Genomic DNA, 5,720 nt, shown 5'->3' on the forward strand with positions numbered 1-5,720 from the left:
TGTGGAGTCAGACAGGCCTAAGTTCAGATCTTGGCTCTATCCTTTTTTTTTTTTTTGTGGTACTCGGGCCTCTCACTGTTGTGGCCTCTCCCGTTGCGGAGCACAGGCTCTGGACACACAGGCTCAGTAGCCATGGCTCACGGGCCCAGCCGCTCCGTGGCATGTGGGATCTTCCCGGACTGGGGCATGAACCCGTGTCCCCTGCATCAGCAGGCGGATTCTCAACCACTGCGCCACCAGGGAAGCCCTGCTCTGTCCTTTTTATTGTGTGACCTTGGGCTATACACTTACCCTGAGCTTTAGTTTCTCCATTTACAGCAATGCAAGTAAAAGTACCTACTTTATGACGATGTTGGAATGAAATAATATATATAAAGGATCTGGCACCAAAACTATACATGGGAACCACTGTCATAGCACTTGCTAGATGACAGTGAGAGTCCATTCAGTCCAGGAGTCTTTTATTTTTGGAGGGTCTCATTTGGGTCTGAAGGACCAAGGAGTGGGGCTGGAGTCTCCTTCCCTTCCCGAGTCCTGCACCAAGATGGGGTCTAAATTTTCTCCAGGGATGATTTAGATGAAAGTCACTCTGCAGCAATATGAACACTCCTCTCTGAAAAGACAAGCTCTTCATTTGTAAGAAAGGCTCCTCATATTTCTCTCTTCCCTCTCTCTCTCTGAGAAGGGTGTGGTCTCCAATCTAGTTCACTGATTGCAAAAACCTGGGTTGATTCAACGCACTTGATCTCTTTTCATCTCTCTAACACTTGCTTAAAATAAGAGCTCATTGCTATTCTGCCCACGGCTGCATCTAAATCGTAACTAGTTTGGGTGTTGAATATATTTTTCTCTCTTCTGTTAAATACCATTTTCATCTGTGCTGAGCCCACAAGCCCTAAAACGACAGTTTCTGCTTTAGCTGCCCACACATGGGCCTGAGGGGATACACGGGTGTTGAAGGACCCCTCCCTAGCTCAGAGTGAGACCCCCTCCCAAGACCTGTTTGTCTCCCACCGAAAATCCTCCTGTACCTGCAGCTAGCCAAAGCCACCTTCCAAGCTGTCACCAGTTCCTCCTGCTGTCACCATCTTTCATTCCTTGGTGAGGGGAAGAGGGCTTTGTGAGCCTTTGAGTCTCTAGTTTCTCCTGCAAAGGCTTGAATCTAAGCACCTGCTGGACTCGTCTCCCCTTTTTTTTGACTCTTGTTATAGGAGATAGAAAATTAGCAAAATGAGGAATTCAAGGAACTCCAAAAAGCAGTTTCATAAACATGAATTAAAAGAGACACGAATTCTAAAAAGAATGATGTCATACTCTAAATTCAGCCTGAAACTCATGCTTTTTCATCTCTAATCTTCTCTCTTCCGAGCTTTAACTCCTCCCACATACTTCCTCTCTTCCTCCTTTCCATAAGAAGGGTCAGCATTATTGTCATCATTTTAACAGACAATCACATCAGCCCCACTGGGGAGGAAGTCAGTGACTTGGTCCAGATTAGGATGTGAGGCTTCCCTGAGGACAGACAGGATCCTGAAGTGTCCCTTGACTGCCTCATCATTTTAATCACTGTGAATTTTTCCTTTTCAGTCAGCCTCCATGCACTTGTATTAAGAAATCCTTGCCCCACCACTGCAGACACTAGGTATAAGGAAAGGAAAAAGGATAAGTGGCCCATTATGCTTTGAGAGAACGGAAGGTAACTGGGAAAGCCAAGGGTAAGAGCCCCAGAGAGAGTCAGGAATACAGGAGAGAGGATCAGAGGCAGCCTCTGCCTCTCAGCTGGAGAAGTGGCACTATGAAGGCAAGGGTTTCCAGCAGTGGAGGTGGATGGCATTGAGCCAACTACACAAATGGCAAGAAAACAGACTCTGAAGCTAGTCAGCCTCTATGCAATCCTGATTCTGCTATTTCCTAGCTGTGTTGTCCTAGACAAGTTACTTTGCCTTTCTGAGCCTCAGTTTCCACATCTGTAAAATGGGAATGATAATATTTCTACCTTGTAGAGTTGTTGTAAGGAATACATGAGATGATACATAAGAAAGTGCCTAGCACAGTATACAATAAACGGTAGCTATAATTATTAAATGTCTACTGTGTGCTAGGCACTGTGCCAGTTACTGGAAATACTTGAATAAAGCAGATTCCTCACCTCTGAGGAGTTTATTTTGTGGATACGACAGGCAAGTAAATGTTTACCAAACAGTGCAATAGGAGCGGCACTGTCTATAGCTTTGGAATAGATCTCCCTGTCTCTAGGTGAAGTTAATTGTGTGGGAACAAAGACTGAACTCATGATCTTAATAATGGGAACATAAAAAATAATAATAATAGCAGATAGCAGCTGGCTATTTCCAGGGAGAGGGTATAAAATGTCATAGTGGTCAGCCATTTCATTTTATGCTCTGCAAGGCCTTATAATATTTGAATAACTGAAGAGGTAGGTGTGGCTTTTCTGGAACCTTATAAAAGTAATTGTCCCTAAGGCCCTGTGCATACCAACCCCTACCCCAATAAAGACCAGCAGGGTGGGGACTGGTATGTTACAGACCTCCCACCCACCTCTTAGAGGGGAAAATAAGCAGCAAAATGGCCAAAGGGTAATCTGGGAAGAGGCTGCTGGCCAGAATCTGGTGAATCTATTACCTATCAGTAAGTAGATCATTTTTATGAGGTCAAGGAATTTAGGAAAATACCTTTTTGCAGGTTTAGATTGAAGTGAAACCCTTTACCCTGCCCTTTCCCCAGCTGGCTATAGGGCAGTGACAGGAAAGGCAGCAATGATATGACAGAGGGAAGCTTGTGCCAGTGACTTCTGCTTAAACATAGCGCTCCGAGGCCATGTCCTGGCACAGGTCTGAACTTGAGGCCTTGTCCACCTTGCCTTGTATTTGCCATGTCATTTTTGTCTTTCCCCTCATATGCGTATGATACTTTAACAGAGAGTAAATTCTTTTCCGCCCCGGATGGCCACAGATTCTATAATCGCCCTGTGAAGCAGACACATGCCACTTCTTAGGAACTGAGGCTCAGCGAAAGTAAATGACATACCCAAGATCAAATAGCTAGAAAGTGGAAACCCCAAGACTGGAGCCCAGCTCTGCTGGCTCTGGGCCCAGTGCTTCCACAGTTTCAGATGCCTTCTTCCTTGGGCTGTGGATTTGGGCTTTTGCTAAGAAGGAAAGGTTCCCCCCAAAGGACCAAAGGATCCTTAGCCTCAAGCTCTCTTCCTTTTCCTGACATCCCTTTTCATGTGGGACACGAGGAAGCCAGTGGTGGCAGTGGAATGAGCCCCAGCCCCACAGTTAGGAGGTCAGAATTCTCCTATGACTCTGTGCCATGTCTCCTGTGACCTTGAGCAGGTCACTGTACCTCTCAGCATCCTGGGGTCCTTGTCTACCAAAGGGAGTCATATTCCTCTCCCTGCCTACCTCTTGGGTATGATGAGAATCAAAGTAACAAACAATGTCAGAAATGCTTTGAGAGCATTAAAAACATGCTAACAGGGGGCTTCCCTGGTGGCGCAGTGGTTGAGAGTCCACCTGCCGATGCAGGGGACACGGGTTCGTGCCCCGGTCCGGGAGGATCCCACGTGCCGCGGAGCAGCTGGGCCCGTGAGCCATGGCCGCTGAGCCTGCGCGTCCGGAGCCTGTGCTCCGCAACGGGAGAGGCCACAACAGTGAGAGGCCCGCGTACAGCAAAAAACAAAACAAAACAAAACAAAACAAAAAAAAACCCAAAAAAACCCAAAAACATGCTAACAAATGCAAGGCATGATTCTGAACATCTTCACACAAAAATGAGGGCTGGCGGCCCTCAGGTTGTTTTTCATTCATTCACTCAATGCTGGAAAAGTGTTTATTGACTACTTCCCCTGTACCAGATACTGTGTTAAGTACTGGGGACCCAAGAAAATCCCCAGGCTGTGAGGAATTCAAAGGGAGGAGAGACAGATCTAAACAAATAATTGGCACATAGACGTGAGGGCTTTTAAAAAGATGTCCACAATTGGGGAGACCTTTTACTGAGGTGTCCAGAGGTGCTATGAAGTTTAGAGAGTGGTACCGTGAGCAACAATTAGAGCCAGAGAAGGTTCCACATAAGGAGAATGAGAAGGAGGGTTCTAGGGGTGGGGATGGAGGGGGAAGGGCAGAGGAAACCATGTGCACATGGCATGGGGTAGTATAGTTTAGTGTAGCTGGAGCACAGGGTATTGGAAGGAAGTATGGTGGCTCTTTCTCACTGTTGGGATGGAGCCTAGCTATCACCATGGAGTCCTCTTAGGTGTGTATGTGTGTGTGTATTGGCTGCAGGAAGAAGCCCACGTAAATAAAATTCAGTGATGGAACTTCGTTATGAGATTCCACGGGGAGAGGAGAGATTTGTAGGAAACAATCTCAGCTACTAGCTGGACATGCTCTGGATCCCTAACCTTCCAAGTCAGTGCAGTGCTATTCAGATTACAACCTGTGCTCCAGGGTCCCACTCTCTCCATGAGCACCTCGTGTTGGTTGTTGGTTCCTGAGAGACAGAGGGTCCAGTTGTATTGGTTTGCTTCTGACCGATGTAACGCCCCATCAGGCATAGTTTTGAGCCCAGCCACCATGGTACGAGTTGGTTTCCATACTCGGGCTCAGCATACATCAGGTCATCCCATCTTTGGTCCAAGCAGAATTGGTTTTAATCATAATCCACTACAACCTTATGCAGAGAGAATTCCTCAGGACACCTTCCTCAGGGGTACTGTGAGTGGGGCAGGTACTCAGCTTTCCAGAACTCACCTCCTGGATGGCATTTAATCTGCATAGACTGCATTGTCTATTCTCCGAGCCCTTTTCAGTTGTGACATTACAGTCTGTAGCTGCCATTTCGTGACTTTTTCTCTTCCTTAATTTATCTTGATTTTGATCCAATTTCCCCTACGAGAGCTTTGTGGATTTCTCCCTGAGGCAGAGAGAGTGGGAGCTAAAGAGGAGACTTTAGTGATCACAAGTCCAACTTACTTCACCAATGGGGAGAGTGAGTCCCAGAAAAGGCAACAGACTTGCTCAAAGCTGCGCAGCAAGTTAACTGCAGGGCTAGGTCTAGAACAAGTCCCTTGACTCAAGTCAGATTTTTTGGTTGGTACATAAAGATACTTCCGTGCTGTTGAGGTGTTCAGGAACCCACCTGCTGTGTACGAGGCAGTGTGCTGGATCCTGGGAAGAGGCAGCCATATAATCCCTGTCCTCTAGGAAGCTTATAGCCAGGGTGTCGGAGCACAGATAGAAAAAGATAGCTGTCCAATTAAAAATGGCCCTGGAGGCAGCCAGGCAAATTAGGAAGTTAGGCAAGTTTTACTATGTCCAAGGGAGAGGTCTGTAAACCTCCGAACACCTGCCTGACCCTCCGTGACGTTCTGAGAAAGGTGATCATCCGGGTTTTTTATGTTTCACGCTTGTTAGAACCAGACAGGCGACAGTAGGCCTCCTGGACCCAGCCACAGGCCAGCAAAGAGCAGTGAGGAGCCTGAGGGAATGGAAAGGGTTATGATTGGGGACCTGGGTGCAAGTGACCTGTCCCTTAAGCCATCTCTTTTTGCAAATCCCTACTAGCAGCCCAGAGCAACTAGGGAGAGGGATGGGGTCTTTGAAACACAAATCACCAGTGATTACAAGGCCACTGGGCGTAAGGCTGCCTTTCCTCTCTCCAAGGGGATAAGATTTATAAAGGATAAGTAGTGT

The sequence above is a fragment of the Kogia breviceps genome, chromosome 1 (genome assembly GCF_026419965.1).
Source record: "Kogia breviceps isolate mKogBre1 chromosome 1, mKogBre1 haplotype 1, whole genome shotgun sequence".
In the NCBI taxonomy this organism is placed as follows: Eukaryota; Metazoa; Chordata; class Mammalia; order Artiodactyla; family Physeteridae; genus Kogia; species Kogia breviceps.